The 17,510-nt window shown below is 48.0% G+C and overlaps 1 protein-coding gene across 10 annotated transcripts in view; it reads right to left on the bottom strand.

Moving 5' to 3' along the window:
- IL1R1 (interleukin 1 receptor type 1) overlaps positions 1-17,510 on the bottom strand; it is a 122,173-nt gene that overhangs the window by 56,631 nt on the left and 48,032 nt on the right. The window contains exon 1 of one of the 10 annotated variants that reach the window (XM_004473635.4): positions 15,330-15,566. The exons of 6 other annotated variants lie outside the window; for them this stretch is intronic. The gene's annotated coding sequence lies outside the window, so the exon portion shown is untranslated. Of the gene's footprint in view, positions 1-13,548; positions 15,567-17,510 lie in introns of those variants that run through there. 3 more of the 10 variants (XM_004473631.5, XM_004473630.5, XM_023583160.3) reach the window with 3 other exon arrangements.

Raw genomic sequence — 17,510 nt, 5'->3', positions numbered from 1 at the left:
AACAATATTTAGCAAACCTTTTTAGTGAGGCACTATTCTGAGAGCTCAGTAAACAAAATAGGGGAAAAAAAGCAAACGGGGCTCTGTGAGGTTATATCCTGAGCACGAATAATTTCACCGACGGAAACCCAAATCTAATATCCCTTAGGCTAGTTGAAAGGCCTCTGGTGTTGACGGGAGAGAGAAAGCTGGAGCCCTTGGAGTAGCTGCTCTGGAACGTCATCCTTGGGGTAAAATGTCACCTGTCATCTGAAGCGTGCACTCTGGATTAGGGCTACTGATTTACTTAGGGAGTAGGTTAAAACCACACGCATATAACACACACCACACATACACACACGCTGAAGTCTCTGCGCTGAAGTCTTTTAACTTTAAAATCCACACGACAGAGATGTAGGATGGTTTAGCCAAAAAGCCGCTGAAGCTAGTTACGCTGAGGGGGGAAATGAGCGCTTTGCCGCCCCAGTGGGGAGGCTTCCGCCTGAGCCGTTGGAGGGTAACACCCTTTCTTCACCCGAGTTCCCAGCAGGCCAAATCCAGAGTGGTGCGAGGGGGTGAGGGACTGTGAGAAAGATCCTAACGACAATCTCCCTTGGCAGCCAAGAGCCAGCGACGTGCACCTGTCACGCAGCCCCTGTAGGCCGCGGTCAAGCATGTCACCGCTGGTGGGAAGGCTGGGTGAGTCATCTGCACGTCTTTCTCGACACCTGGATGTGAATGAATGCCATAATTGCATTGTGAAATTGTGGCATTGGAGTGTTCTCAGTTCCAGAAGTTAATCTGCTGTGGTGACATTTAAAACAATCGTCTACCAGCCACGTAAAATTTATTTTCTAATTTTCAGCAGACAAAAAGCGTGGTTTAGTTTCCACAGCAAACATCCCAACTTCACATGGGAGTACTAAGGTTTGAGAATGGGAAACCCCCTGCAGACCAAGGAATCTCTTTGAAGTGCGGTGAGGAGCTTATGTTCTAACTAGGGATGTTTGAATTATTGAAAGACAGCTGCCACCTAGCTTCAGCACGAAGTTCGGCTTTTACCACTACCCTCTGGTAAATGTTTTCTTGCTCCTTGCAGCGGTGTATGCTTATTTTCCACAATTAAAAATATATAGTTATTTTCTTGATACGTTGTAAGCACATTCCTTACTAAACCAGAGGACCGACTTAGATGGAAAACGCCCAGGAGGTAGCAGCTTTGGCCTTAATAAAGAAGGGTAACTCCTGAAACAGGACAGAGCAAGTGTTTTCTGCCCAGCAGGGTCCCCACCCCCATTTCCCCCCTATAGTTTCTGGGAACGCCACATTACACTTCCCCCAAGGGGCCATGCACACATTCAAGCAAGCCACAGCACACTTAATTCTCCTTTGAACAAGGTGAGAATCAACTAGTTAAATAATCAGGGGAAGCACAGGTGGCCTGTCCCCCTGAGGAAAGTGAGGTTGACGGTTCACAGAGTAACTGAAGAGAAATGCTGGCGGCTGTCTAGTGAAAAGAGAACTTGGAAGGAACTAAAGAGTAACAATGCGGCTGCTTCATTTTGTAACGTTGACAGGGGAGCCAAGAAGCGAGCATCCGTGCTTGGGGACGCAGCAAGCAGGACTAAATCACAGAGAGGAGAGGACATCGGAGGCCTTCAGGCGCCTCCTTCGCAGTTGCGCTCAGTTGGCTTCAGTTGCCACTTCCGTTCAGTGAGGATAATTAATTCCCACCTTGGCGGGATGGTGAAAGTAGAAAGTGCTTCTTGTGGTTGTTGGCATGTGGTAGGTGCTTTGTGGTGTTATTATTTGGTCTCCCCAAAGATGGACAGCGAAGACGCTGTGATTTTGGGTGTGCCCTAAGCGGTTTAAAGAGCTCTATAGTCCCAAATTGGACAAGTGGTGTGATGAGAAAAAGCAGATCTGGGGACAACATTGTACAATACTTAAAACCGAGATCTTCTCATCTTTTATTTCCTTATTTTGTCATGTATATAAGATTCATATATAAATAAGCACTATTTTTTGCACATGATTTTTTTCTTCCCCATTTCTCATGAGATTCTTTCAAACTGGGTCAAACATGATGTCACAATGGAACCAGGAATTAACATGATACAAGTAAGAAGCAGAACTGAGAAACGAGAGCTACACAAACTTTATCTAGAAAAATGTTAGCCTGGTCGTAAAAAAGCACAAGGACCACGTCTAGAATGTCTGCTAACATAATTCCACCCCTTCCTCCAATGAGAGGAAACAGGAATGCAAGAGAGAGCGGGATTTTAGGACCATGGCCATCCCTCCTATATTCTGGATCCTCCAACATGCCTAACTCTACAGGGCACTCAACAAATACTTCCTGATCATTTAATCTAAGGCTCGGACAAAGTGATCTCTCTACTCCCTTTTCAGACTGAGTCATCAGCAACACTCATGGTCTTTCTTGGAACCAAAACTTTCCAAAGACCTTGAAAAGTATTAAGATACAATACAGTTATTCCAGAAACATCCAATGATGAAGCATCTTGGCCCTTTATGTTGATGCCAAAATCTGGCTGATTTTTATTTTACTTTTGTAATATGAAAAGAAAATAAATCAGTTACCATATTTACTGAAGGGTCATTGTGGCCAAAAAATGTTAGATAACTAGCCATACGACCGACCTCTTGACCGTCAGAATTAATCTATCTACCTTGGGAGTTTCACAGTTATTATTTATGATACAAAGATTAAATGGAGGGGGAAAAAAGATCTTAAACTTCTTCCTCAGTATAGGGGGAGTTTGGGGGTGCAAAGAAAGTGTTAGAAGTTAGAAGATGGGAAGCGGACTTGGCCCAGTGGTTAGGGCATCCGTCTACCACATGGGAGGTCCGCAGTTCAAACCCCAGGCCTCCTTGACCCGTGTGGAGTTGGCCCGTGCGCAGTGCTGATGTGCGCAAGGAGTGCCCTGCCATGCAGGGGTGTCGCCCGCGTAGGGGAGCCCCACACATAAGGAGTGTGCCCCATAAGGAGAGCTGCCCAGCGCGAAAGAAAGTGCAGCCTGCCCAGGAATGGTGCTGCCCACACAGAGAGCTGACACAAGATGATGCAACAAAAAGAAACACAGATTCCCGTGCCGCTGACAACAGAAGCGGACAAAGAAGACGACGCAGCAAATAGAGTACAGACAACTGGGGCTGGGGGCGGGGTGGGAAGGGAAGAGAAATAAATAAATAAATAAATAAATAAATAAATAAATAAATAAATAAATCTTTAAAAAAAAGTTAGAAGAACTTGGCTTAGGGAAAGTTTGAACTATCCTAATGTTACTATATAATAAATGTTGGCTCTCTTCAATCTTGTCAAACCAAAGAGCTAAAAAGAAGCAAAAAACACACACTTATCTTTTTCACCATCCTGATTAGCTGGGTAAATAGTACTGGGCAGGCACCTACTTGCCCTTTGCTTCAAACGTGGGAGCCAAAACCTGCCACGTAGGGCCCTCATGCCTCCCAAATCAAGCCCAGACCACTCCAGCTATTTCAGACCCTCCTTGATCTTCCTTTAACCTACATTTTAAAACAATCCCCCCCCCCCCGCCGCCCTTGATGCCACCATGCTCCAGTCAAGTTTACTGACTAGTCTCCTTGTGAATTTCCCACATCTCCTTCCTCCCTGGGTAGCTTCAACTAAGAATGCAATCTTCCATTCCCTCCAGCTCAGCCCTCCTCCTTCTCAGTATGGAGCCACTTCTTCCAGAGGCTATTTCCAGACTTCCCCAGGCCTCCAACCTGGGGAAACAGGAAACCCTCCCCTCCCACTTCAGCGCCTTCCCCTCACTGGTGGCCTTGGAAACCCCTCTTTTTAGTGCCTGCATTCTCCTCTCCCCACGACTGAGTAAGCTGCTTCAAGGTGGGCTCTGAGTGACAGAAACAATCTTCCTCTTCAACAGGGCAGATGTTTAAATATTTGCCAAATGACTACAAGTGCTACTTAGGCTCACGGTGCCTGAGCAAGGTAAACCAACTACATTTACAAGGTAGAGAGCCTTTGCCAACTCCCAGGGATAAGGTTTTATGGGTAATGGACCTCAAGTCCACCAGCCAGCGACATTGGGCAATCACTCTGGGCAGCCTTGCTGGAGCTACTGCTGGTTTAGTGTAGCTACTGCGTGTTAGTTGGGTCCTTAACTGACTCCACAGCTGTCTTCTGCCCAGGTCGGTGGTTCCCAACTCTGGCTGCATACCATAAGCATCTGGGAAGTTTTCCAAAAATCCCTCTGCCCAGGCTGCACCGCAGATCAACCGCAGGGGAGGGAGCCTCTGGCGTGGGGGCCAGACCCCAGGCGTTTTCAAGGCTGCCCAGGGATTCCACTCAGCAGCCAAGGCCACCCAGCCCTGGTCTCTAACACAGCGAGGGGCCAAACGCAGCAGACTGGTGGCCTGTTTGTGCTATGACCCTGCAGTGTGGGACCAGGAGAAGGGAGCGAGTTCAGTTAGGAGGCCAGGTTTGCCTGGAACAATAACTCACCGTCTGGACAGCAGATCCAGACGAATGGTTTAGGCTGCTGCGGGGTGTGTGTGTGAGTGTGTGGTGTGTGTGCATGTGTGTGTTTGTGGAGGGAGGGCATTATAAGAAAGGAAGTGCCTGTTCCACTCCCCAAGCAGTTTTTCACTTTTCTCTGAACCTGCATTCTGTGTACTGTGTCACCAGCTGCAGCCGGGAACATAAAAGTTTAGAACTCTGATTTTGCAGTGAAATAAATCTCAGACGTTGAGGCCGATAAAAATTCACGCGTGGTGAGTGATGTAGGGTGTAATTTCCCACATTATTACAATAGCAAAAATGTCACCTCCCTTTCTCCCCCATGACTCATCTCCGTAACCCACTGAGCCGAAGTGTTTAAACCCTAAAGGAAATTTATTCAAAAAAGGTAGTAATGGCAAGTTCACACGAGATTTTTTTAACCAATTAATTATCGGTAGATGTTCTACCACCATTAAATATAATCGCATATTTTCCTTCCAGAAAAAAAAATTGAGTCTTTGCAGTGTTTTATATTTTTTTCTTTAACAGACAGATAATACTGTTTATGAAGCCAGGTCTCCCTCCCTCACTTACTTCAGGCAAGCCGGCTTACCCGTTCCAGAGAAATATCTCCTGAATCCTTATTATACTTGAACTTGTGCTTTCTGATGTATATTTCATTTGTATTGATTTTGGGCACAAACGTTTTCTATTGACCATTTAAGAGGTTAAAAAAAATAACCCTCTCACATAAGACCCTTTTTTCCCAAAACTAGTTTACGGATGCATTGTGCCAATGTGGATGACAAATTCCTATTAGAAGTGGTGGGAAGGAACTTAAATCAGGAGATGCTTTGTGTGAACAGACTGGAAAACCTCAGCACCCCATGCAAATATGAATGAGTTCAATTACGTGTGAAAAATAAATATTCCATAAACTAATACTTCTCTCCTTCGAGTCTCCTTCTCATGCCAGCATAATAGAAATGTAGAGAGGTCTGAGAGTCCAACAGACCCAGGTTTAAATCCTGAGTCTCTTATTCATTTGCTATGACCTTGAGAAACGTACCTAATATCTCTGAGCCTGTTTCTTTCAGGACAAACTGAAAATAATAAAACCTGCTCGGCAAGGTCACTGTGAGGGATAGAGGTCATGTCTGAAAAGCACTCAGCGTCGCAGGGAGGAGCTGGGTCATGGTTGACCTCGGTTCATCCCAGAACGTCCAGGTCAAGTGGGGGCTTCAGCGGAGGTAGGCACCTGGTCACCTCCAGGAGTGGACGCCTGCTGGCCGGCGCAGAGGCAGAGAAAGCGAGGGCCCAGCAAACAAAACGTCTAAGGAGAGTGGCCCCAAGAGTTCCAGTCAAGTTCTACTCTGTCACTAACTCCGGGAATTAGAATTTAGGAAGCCACTTCAATCTCTGGTGAGGGACAGATAATCATGGCTTTGGAATGTGTGGGTTTTGTGGCCATGTTAGAATATGTCATTGACATAAATGACTGGATGGTGACAATCCCCAGCTAAAAAGGGACTCATTGAGAGGTTTGGCATTTTTAGAGAAAAAAATAACAAGAGGATGACTTATAAGGGTGTTCACTTAAAATAATTGAAAAACAATGAAATGAAACAAAAGAAGTCAAAGTTTCACAAAAGACTAGTCTTTAAAACTGGTCATAATATTGTCGTGGACTGAGTAAACACAAGTAGAGGTAAAACAAAAGCCTGAAAATCGATTGATGCTAAAAATTACATATTTCAATTAGGGTCAGCAGAGACATATTTCAAGTTTTCTAAATATGTTTCTGGACTTTTCTTTCACAAATATTACTTTGCAACCTCTCTCTTCGAGTTATCCTTTAGCACGCCTCACGCCCTCCCCACCTTACGTTCGCTCGGGCAGCTCTGTCTAGGTTGAATCCCCGGAGTTCCCTGGTGGAGATTCTTCTTTCTCAGAAGCAAACCCACCCTCCCTTGCCTGGCCAGGAGAGGCAGCTCAGCCCACTGAAGGCGTAGCAGACCCTGTGGTCTTCCCATTAACAGCTGGGACAATTGACACTTGTTACCTACGGCGTCTGGTGCACACCTGTCTCCTTTACCCCAGACCCCCTCCCCCCCAGCTACACCTTAACCCCCACTCTGCCCTGGCCACAAATTACCATCCATGCCAGTTTTGCTGGAGAGATGGACCTGGGTGCCCCACCCACATACTTTGTTCCCTGCACCTCTTCACAAGATGAAGCGCCTCCAGACTTAGAGCACCCCATGGGAACCCTAAGGTGTGGGCCGACCCGCATACAGGCACCTCCTGCCTGACGGCACACCCTGCCCACCCCCATGCTCAGAAGCAGAGCAGCCAGGCAGTGATGCAGCAGAGGGGCCAGGGCGGAAGGGGCCATGCGGTAGAAAGAGATGTCCTCTCCAGGCCTTCCCCAGACAGCACGGCTTAGGGCGGTCATGCTGACAGCGCGGCCTCAGAGCGCGAGGCGCAGTGGCCCCGTCCTCCAGTCCCTGCAGCGACCTCCTGAAAGTGTAGAAAAGGCTGGGAGAGAGGCTCCCTCGCAGCTTCTCCTGGGCTTCCCCAGCACGAGTAGTGCCCCGAGGGCCTGAACCAGAGACGGCTGGACCCCTCCGCGCAGTCCCTTCCCACCTTCTGCTTTGCTGTGGACATTTGATTCTGCCTCGCCCACTCGCGGCCTGCACGCTGCTCCACCATTCACTCATCTTTGCGCGTCTGCTTCCACCGCGTCTCACCCTCCATCCCTTAGCACAGGGCTCGGGACAACCCGGGCACTCAAAAGTCTGCCCGAATGACCCGTTAAGTTGGCAATGCATGTGATGATGAATGTGAAAGCTTTAGTTCTGAGAGAGGTAGAATGGGTTTTTGTAAAATGTCCCCACAGCCATATTTAGGCAAAACATTTGTCACTTGTCACCCCTGAGGGACCCTGGCCTAGGCAAGAGCGTGCAGCCCTGTACTGAGAGTCGTCCCCGCCACCAGCTCCTATGACAGATGCCATAGAGTTGGCCAGGGGCTCTTGCACAGACCCTGCACCCCCGGCATATCAAACAGGTGAGAACTTAGGGTCACGGGGGAAGAGAGTACAGGCTCTGGCACCGTCCACCCGGCCCTGAACTGAGTCTAACTGACATTCAAAATAAATCCCAGCCCCGCACCACAGCCCCAAAGGCCCGCCGCGTTCTGCCCCCCGCCTCCATCTCCAAGTGCATCTGGACCCTCTCTCCCACTCACTTCACCAGCTGGGTGTAGAACTCTCCGCTCCTGGAACAGGGCTTTTATTCTGCTGTCCATCTGCCCTCTCTGCCTGCCTGGCTCCTCCTCAAACCTCAGAGCTCACGTTAAACATCACTCCGTCTCGAGGACCCGCGATCACGAGGCTGGGGTAGGACTCAGTCATGAGTCTCTGTCCCTGCAGCCTGCCCCTGCCGGCTCGTGCAGCTGTTTTGCACACAGCAAGGGCTCAACCAACCACTGAATGAATGAAAACTACGATCACGCATTGCTTTCAACCAATTGAAAAGATGCTCTGCCTCAGTCATGACATGAGATAAGAACATTTTAAATACACCCTGGGTAATCTTTCACCCATAAGCCCATGGAAGTTTAACAGAAACAAGTTTGCTAACAGATTGGGTTGACAAGCATATGAGGAAACATTCTCTCAAACATTCCTGGTAAGGGGTATTAATTGGTATAACCTGTCCAAAGAGTGGGCAGTTTTGAAATATGCATCAAAATCTCAAATGCACACACCCTTTGACCCAGCAATTCCACTTTTAGGAATTTAGCCGACCAACATGCTTGCTTGCACTTCTGCAAAATGACACAGGCAAGACTGATTCATTGCAACCCTGGTTGTAATCACAAAAGTCTGCAAAGAAATGTCCATCAAGAGGTTTTATAAAAATGCAGCTTCTTATGCACAGATATGGAACAAGGTACCAAACAGTGTGCACCATCAGTGTAAAAGAGAGGAAAGAAAACACAAGGAAACATCAGTTACTTGTTGATGATGAAGAGGGAGCCAGGTAGCTGGAGAAGGGAAGAGAGGGAGGCTTCACTCAATAGCCCTTTGAAATTGTGTTATCTATTCAAAATAAATGATCTGCAATCCATTTTAAAAATTTAAAAATTCCAAATTTTACTGAAAAGTTTAATAGAAATGTAAGTAAAATGCCATTTTATGGAAGCAGATGTGGCTCAACCGCTTGGGCACCTACCACATGGGAGGTCCCAGGGTGAGTTCAGGTGCCTTCTAAAAGAAACAAACAACAGATGCCTGCTGCAACAAGCCAGACGCAGCCCACACTGCAATGAGCTGGACTCCATCCCCACCGCAACAAGCAGGTGCCACAACCCAGCAGACGCTGCAGCCCGCAGATGTGGCTCAGGTCCTCGGGCACTGCCCTCTCTTGTGGGAGGTCCTGGGTTCAGTTCCCAGTGCCTCCTGGAAAAGGCAAGCAAACAATGAGCAGGCAGACAAAAGAATCATTGGCGGGGGGGGGGGGAGGATAAATAAAAAGAAAAAAGAAAGTATGGGAAGCAAACCTGGCCTAAGGGATAGGGCGTCTGTCTACCACATGGGAGGTCCGCGGTTCAAACCCTGGGCCTCCTTGACCCGTGTGGAGCTGGCCCATGCGCAGTGCTGATGTGCGCAAGGAGTGCCGTGCCACGGGGGGCATTCCCCGCATAGAGGAGCTCCATGCGCAAGGAGTGTGCCCCATAAGGAGAGCCGCCCAGCGCGAAAGAAAGTGCAGCCTGCCCAGGAATGGCGTCACCCACACAGAGAGGTGACATGACAAGATGACGGAACAAAAAGAAAAGAAACACAGATTCCCGCGCCGCTGACAACAACAGAAGCGGACAAAGAAGATGCAGCAAATAGACACAGAGAACAGACAACAGGGGTGGGGGGAAGGGGAAGGGGAGATAAATAAATAAATAAATAAATAAATCTTTTTTTAAAAAAGTAAATAAAATAAATCTTTAAAACAATAACAAAAAAGGCAAGCCTGGTTGTGAACTCATGACTGATCAGTAAATCTAAAATAAAATAAATTATCTGCTAATCCCCATTTTATCATGGGAACTAAGCAAAGAGCAGGTAGACACATTGCCCAGGAGAAAATGGAACTGGGCCTCCACTCCCAAGCCGGCGTTTGGAGACCTTTGGACTTCCTTAGTGCAGAAAGGGAGCTCCGTGGACAGGAATAACAAGGAAAGTTTCTGCCCCTAATTGAAGTATCCATCCTGCCTGGGCTGATGTGACTGACAGGACCCAGCCTGGAAATCAGCTCCAGGTAACATTTTATAGTTTAGTGAATGCGACTGAGCCACATGGATTCGGCAAGTCCTGAGTCTGCACACCGTTGGCAAACCCACCCTCCCAAATGTGGGGGTGACCTAGCTGAGTCGCCGGGTTCAGCAGCTCCCCCTGCAGGTGAACTGGATACTTGGCACTTGTGGGCATGGAAGAACGAAGCACGTCAGCACCCGGGGCCCTGGCCCGGGGAACAATGGGCTGGGGGCGAAATAGGCTTGATGTGGATGGACAGATCTGCCATGGGCAGCTGTGCCCTTTGGGCCCCTTTCCGAACTTCCCAGAGTGTCTGCTTGTTTAGCCACACAGCTGGAATGATTAGAGATGGTGGAGGTAAAGAGCCCAGCACAGATGCATGTTTCTCAGCAGGGTCTTGATAAATGGGAACGATATAGAAACAGGTGAGCTGCGTAAAACGTGGTCATCGGTCCACTGTCCCTCAAGTAGAGTCAGAGCTGGAGTCAGCCTGCCTGCATCATGGATCCCAGCTCTGCACTATTCACTGCCAGGACTTCATGTAAGTTACTGCTCTACGCCTCAGTTTCCTAATCTGAAAAATAAGATAAAAAAAACTGCCTCATATTTAACGCACTTACAGCCCCACTCATGGTAAAGCTAGTCTTACTATTGCCACATTGTCATTTATCTGGTACCAAATTCAGACCATAGTTAAACCTCAAGTTTGGCCATTTTTAGGAAGCCTAGCACGGAGCTGGGAAGCCAGACTGAAAGATTTGTACAACCTCTAAACCTTTCCATACTCACAAGGAGAGCCAGTGGGACTTGCACTTACCAGGCGGTGGTCTCCATTTGCCTCTTTCAACCCTTGCCTTGTGTTTATTTGCTTAACAGCCATTAAGAGACTTAAAGATTTACTCAACAGAAGCGGAACCCAATCCAAACTAAACAAAAACTGAGCAACTTGCCCTGGAGAAGCTCCATCCCCTTGAGTTCTTAAACGTTCTGTGACCTTGAGGGGATATTCCTTTCTCTGTACAGTCGGGTTATAATGTTTCTATTTCCCTACCATTGACCAAGTGAGAGAGGTTTGCTAAGTCTCCACTGTATGCCTAATCCTATCGCGCATGGCACAGCCCTGCCACTGAGGAGCTTCCAGTCCAAGGAGGATGGGAGCAAAGCACAAGGATGAGGGCAGCACAACACGAGAAGCGTGGTGAGTGTCCTCTACCCAATGAAATAAATGGGCAACAAGACAGAATCAAGCTTTTTCATCAAAAGTGTGTCCTTGTCCTTTTTTCAACACACCAAATGCAGCTGATGAGTCTAAGAACTGAGAAATACGTTGTCGTTCTTAGATTCACACACATTTTCCAAATCTAGAATCAGAAGACTGTCAAAATTTCAGCTTGCAATTTTCCAGAAACTATATACTTTGTAGGGGGCAATATAAAGAAACTTGCTAGTAAGAATAGCAATAATGCCATTTTGCAATTTTACTTTTTTTCTGTTCATGAAACTTTCCTCTGCCTTGCCCTCATTATATCCCAGTACAATTTTGTGGGGTTGATATGTCAGTCCTATCTCTAAATTTGATCAATGGAAAGGAGACAAAATTAAAGATTGCCGTTTGACCCAGATTGTGCATTCAGTAAAGCTGTCAGCAAAATCATCTGATTCCCCACACTCAAGCAGAATCACTAAGATCACAAATGAGGCCAAAAGAGGCAGAAATTAGGTTGGCAAAAGTTACTGTAAGAGATGATTGCCTTTTTTGAGTAACAAAAAAAAAAAAAAAAAGGCAAGAAGCTGAACCCAACGGGCAGAATAGAAAGTCAAGAGTTTTGATAAATGGCTTCCTTAAAGCAAATAAAAATAAGAAAGTCTCCTTTGCCCATTGTTAAGTTATCAAGATTTCTTTAAAAAACAATAAAACCCATCTTTGGTGAGAGTGTTGGAAAACTGACATTCATACAATGTCGTAGGAGTATAAATTAATGTAGCAACAGGTATCAAAAACTTTAAAAATGCTCATGCCCTTTGGCCCAACAGTTCCATTGCCAGAAATTTATCTGAAAAAAATAATCATGAATAGATGTAAAGGTTTCGTTACAAGGATATTAGTTTTAGTATTGTTAATTATAGAGAAGAAAATGATAAAATATCTATCAACAGAATTTCCTAAACTGTGCAGCGTGATTAAAAAGCTCTTATAAAGGAAAGTCACTAACTTGGCAAGATGCTCCCAATATAATGTTGAGAGGTAAAAGCTGGTGATAAGACAACTTGTACAATAGGGTTGAGTTTTTAAAAACTGAAATGTATCCCAAAGAAAAAAAAAACCCACCAATGTTTAGAGTTATTATCGCATAGTGATGGGTTTTGGGATTTTTCTATTTTCTTCTTTTTAGTTACATATATATATTCCCTTTCAATTTTATTTTCCCAATAAGCTTGTACTGTTCGTGTAAGTTCTTAAAGGGTATTTTTTGGATGTGAATCTTAGCCATTCCTTGATGATGTCTGTCCAGTTTCTCTCCTAAGAAAGCTAATAGGCTTGTGCCCAAAAGACTTGTGGGTAAAAAGATTAACTGTATGTTGAATTGAGAAAGGCCATAAGAATCTTTTTAAATTCATAAGGAAGATCACATTCCATCTCTTGCCAGAGCATTTCCTGCTTTTTCTTGGTAACATTGTTTCCTTCTTTCCCTGACCCATCCAGACATTTGGAGTGAATGCAAATCTTAGACAACATCACACTTCATTGTTCTCCAGTCACCTCTTGGGCTGATCACCCAACCAGCTGGTCACTTGCTGCATCCAGCCCCAGTGCCCAGCAACTAGCATTTTGCATCAAGGCAATAAGAATTTCTAAACTGAACTGAACGGTAATGCTTATCTTGCTCCTCCTCTTGTTTTAAAATTTCCTTTCTTTAACATTTCAGATCCTGCCCCATTTTCTTATTCTTTCCTACAACACCACTACTGATAGGAATCACAGCAGACAAGGTGCCCAAAAGACCCACTACACCAACACGAAGTACAGGGCGGTACTGACAACCCCCTCTGAGAGTGGGTGGTCTTCCCTAGAGCTACAGGTATAGCGTTTGCAAAGCCTCCAGGAAAAAAAAACATGCTCATGGTTTTAAAATTACATTTTAGCCTGTATTGGAGAAAACATGCACAAGTCTTGCTAATACGATGCATTATAACATTAGATGCAATCAATGAACATTTGCTAAAAATTATGCAATGTCTTCCATCAAAAATTGGGCCAGATTTTGTCCCTCTGAACTGTAGAAGCTTAATGGAAGGTGATAAAATAAATATCAATTCTAACATCAACAAAAGTATTGTAAAATGACTTTATTTTACAATACTATTGACAGAACAAACCGAACAATTTATCCAAAATTGCATACCAACTTATGCTTCTAAGTAGTATACAGTTATAAAATATATGTCCCATACATTTCATAGATAATCTTCCATAGGAAAAGCCATGTGTACTAGCAGGTGGTCCTATTGGTGAATTCTTCTCCTAAGATTATAGGATGCATACACACATCTTAAGGTTATCTATGCCTGTAAAGCCACGTAACTCCAAAACATCCTTAAAATCTTGTTTCACTAACCAGCAGAACATCAGCAGTTTTATCAAATGCCATTCGTCACCCCTACGTACCTCATCAACGCATAAGCAAACAAAAACAAAGGAGAAAGACTACAGGAAGAAAGAAAGCCGAGGTGCGATGGATGAACTTACCATCTGTGTTCTGCATCGCTGTAGAATTTGGAAATGGCCGACCTCAGAGGGGATGGTAATCCTCGGCGTTAAAACCCACAGGATTTCTTCCCCCAAGTGCCGAGTTGAAGTTGGTTAATGAAAACAAAAGTGCATTTTGAAGATTGGAAAAAAACAGGCTCCCACCGTCCTGGAATGAGCTGCTGCTTCCTCTTCCCTCTTCCAGCAGCGCCCTGAGCGCGGTTCCGTGCCACGCGAGGGTGACAGCTCACTTCGTGTCCAGGGAGCCAGCGGGCGCGGAGGCCGAAAGGAAGGAGAAAGTGGGCTTGGGGCGAAGCCCGCTCGAGCCTGTTCGGCTTTAGTCCCTCAGCAGTGACACATTTCGGGAAGAGGAAACTCAGGCCTGGGCAAACAGCCAGAATCATTCAGAAAACGTGCCAAGCCCTTGCGAAATCCCCACGCTCTTCCCTGCACACTAACCTCCAGCGTTTCGCAAGGCTGTTTCTGCCGTCATAACCAAGTTAAACCCCAAGGAGGCTGGCGCAGTGACAGCCGGGCCGTAGCCGGGCCCATCTCGGTGAGTCAGAGCCCGGGCTGGTGTCTCGTGTTTTCGTCCAGAGCCTCAGACCTGTACCTCGTTCTAACAAACCCAGAGGTGGACCCAGACGGGTGGCAGGCCCCTAGCTTCTGTTTCAGACCCAGCGCCTCTTCTCCGGGTCCCCCTCCCTGCCCTGTGCACTGCAGGACGCCACAAGGCGCCCTGGAGGCAGCGACCTGCTGGGCTCAGGTGGACAATCAGGTGGCAGCAGCCAGGAAAGGGAGTGAGGAGATGGGGACGGTGGCCTCAAGCCCCCGGCCCATCTGCAAGAGAAGGCGCTGTCAGGTGACCTTTTACGGCTCTCCTCTAAGCCACCTGGGCGCTGCGTTCTGATTACTGCTCTCAAGATAATAGAGTCCAGCCTATCACTGCACGGCTCAAAAGCCCGGCACCCAGAGAAGGACGAAGCCTCCTTTTCTGGCATTTGGGGTCCTCCACCAGCTGACCTCAACAGACCTTCCCACCATTTTCCCCACTGCCCTTTGAAGAGTCCTAATCAGGACGGGCCACCCAAGACCCCAGGACACACTGCTCGAACCTTGGCTCACATCCTCTGCAGCCAGCAGCCTGCCCCTTCCCTCTCCTGACCCCACCGAACGAGAACACACACGCATGCACACGTGCACATTCTGCTCCTCAGCCCCTCCTTCTAGTCCTCACCACCATTCCCCAAAGGAATCCCCCACTCTGCCGTGGGGTGCTTCTCCCTGCTCAGAACTGCGCTTCTCTCTGTGATCATAACAGACAGTTAAGAGGGGCCACTATGGGAAGCAGGTTTGGCTCTACAGATAGGGCATCTGCCTACCACATGGGAGGTCCAGGGTTCAAACCCCGGGCCTCCTGACCCATGTGGTGAGCTGGCCCATGCACAGTGCTGATGCGCGCAAGGAGTGCCCTGCCATGCAGGGGTGTTCCCTGCATAGGGGAGCCCCGTGGGCAAGGAGTGTGCCCTGCAAGGAGAGCTGCCCCCAGCAGAAAAAGCATAACCTGCCCAGGAGTGGCACCGCACACACAGAGAGCTGACACAGCAAGATGACACAACAAAAGGAGACACAGATTCCCAGTGCCACTGACAAGAATGCAAGCGGACATAGAAAAACACACAGCAAATGGACACAGAGAGCAGACAACGGGGGCAGGGGGGAATGGGAGAGAAATAAATAAAAATAAACCTTTAAATAAAAAAAAAAGTGTGGGCACTTACCAGGAGTCGGGTGCTCTCCTAGGAGATTTAAATTGCTTGCAATCATTTAGCCTAATGTTCTCTCTACAGTACACAGCAAGCAGAAAGTTTCTAGAAGAATCCCTAATTCACAGATGAGGAAATGGAGACGTAGAAAGATTAAGCACTTTCCCCCCAGATCCCTTGGCCAGACATGGGTGGAGTCCAACTTAAGCCGGGTCTGCGCTGCTCTTCAAGCCTTCGCCAGGATGCTGTGCTATTTATCTGGGAACAAGGCTTATCTACTCAGGACGGGGCAATTTCCTAGCAGCCACTGCCTCACATTCTTGGTATCTTTCCACAGAGCATCCCAGAATGCCTTTCAGTTCTAGGTAACTACCAAGTAGCTGTGATTATCTGGCAGATTAATGAGCTTTAATTGAGAGACCATATGTTCCAATTCAGGCGAGGACGAGGGTTTCAACTGTGTAAGCAGGCAGAGCAGTCTTGAGGTTTGAGGCAACATTCCGGCTGCGGCTTTGCTGACACGGTCCCCACCTCTCTGGGAGGGAGTGGACAGAACCAGACCGTGTGGTGCATCAACAGACCGCCAAAGACTAAAGCCCACTGAGGCAGCGGAGGAGACCCTCAGAACCAGAGGGGACTTTCCACCCTTCCTGCACTGCAGGGCGGCCAAGAAGTTTGGGGGGTCTGACTCCACCCCAGCTCCAGGGGCACGTCCCCCTGACCGGAGCAGACCAGGGTAATCCCACCCTTTCCAAAGGGATTCAGGCACCCCTGGACCAGGGCAATCAGCACGTGGCAGCCTCCCGACCGCAGCGAGGGGCGCGGGGCCGGCCAGGGTCCCGGCAGAGCTGGGGACTTCTGTGTGACACTGTGGGAAACCACCCCTCCCGTGGCTGCCGCTGGCTGTCTTGTTAAGCGAATGAGGAAAACCCAGTCGCTGCCGAAGCCCGCGCAGTGGAGCAGCTTCCAGAGAACTAGAGAGAAGATGTGCAAGCAGCGGGACCCACTGGAAGCATCTCGGGACTGTTCAGTGACAGGAGCCAATGCATCCTTCTAGATCTTTCAGCCAGGTCATCGTTTGGGTTCTCTGTTACCTGCCACCAGAAGCATCGCGACAAGCCCGGCACCCATGGCGTGACCGGCGGCAGCTGGGGAGGCAGCGGGAGGGCGGTGCGGGGCAAGACTCTGCTTCCTCCCCGCGGCGCTTTGCCCCCTCTCTGCCTGCCTGCTCCTCCCTCATCTTCCGCTTCTCCCCTCCCCTCCCCACCTCCCTCCACTCCTCTTTCTTTCCTTTGGCCCTCTTCCACAAAGAGAGAGAGGAACCTGACAGCGGCTCTGTGTGGACGAGGAGAGCCCAGACGGAAAGTGGGAAGGTGCCGTTTGGTGATTTGAGGTTTTCAGATAAGACCTGCCCGTGAGCTCAGGCGCATCTGAAATACTCGTGAGACACACACGGCCGCCTTTCAAGGCTGCTGCTCAGAAGCCACGGACGCTGGAGGGCAAATGATGTTTCGAGAGATGTGTGTGGCTTCCCCTCGGTGGGCTCGTTGGAAGAAAAACTAAAACATGGGAAGACCTGGTGCGTAAGCCAAGGAAGGTTACATCTCCTAGACAGGAAGGCTGGGGACTAGAAAATAAGGTCCATGAGCTTAACAACGCCACAGAACTGCCTCCCGGGATGGGAGTTTGCTACCCCAGTTTTCCTTGAATCCGTTCAGCTCATTCTCCTTACAGAGCCTCTCGTGCAGAGGGGGAGTTCATTTCAGGGCCTTTTCCGGCCTTCTTTTCTACTCCAGTCCATTTGCCTCCCTTCCTCCGTCCTGCTTCTCAACAAGGAGGAAAGTGCCGGGAATCTGCCCTGTTTAGTTAGCCCGCGTGAACACACACTCACGCACACACGCTCGCTCCCGCCTTGCTTTGGCAGTTGCTTCATTCCCCCGCGGAGTTCAGGGAAAACAAGTAGTCACTGCTGGCAACACAAAATCAACACCAGCAGTGAGAGGAGAACCTCCAAGGCTCCGGGGTCCTCTGTGAACGCCAGAGAACAGAATTCAGAGTCAAGGCCAGGGCTCTTCATATTAAAACTCTCAGAAGACCTGAACACAACACACTTTTATCTGGAACACCAGGAATTTATCCTGAAGAGGTCAGGAATAACTCCTGCGTTGCCTCAGAAGATTGGCGTGGAGAACCTTA

Source organism: Dasypus novemcinctus, chromosome 17, assembly GCF_030445035.2.
Source record: "Dasypus novemcinctus isolate mDasNov1 chromosome 17, mDasNov1.1.hap2, whole genome shotgun sequence".
NCBI lineage: Eukaryota > Metazoa > Chordata > Mammalia > Cingulata > Dasypodidae > Dasypus > Dasypus novemcinctus.
The sequence above is the reverse complement of the archived record's forward strand: the minus strand, read 5'-3'. Positions and strand labels throughout refer to the sequence as shown.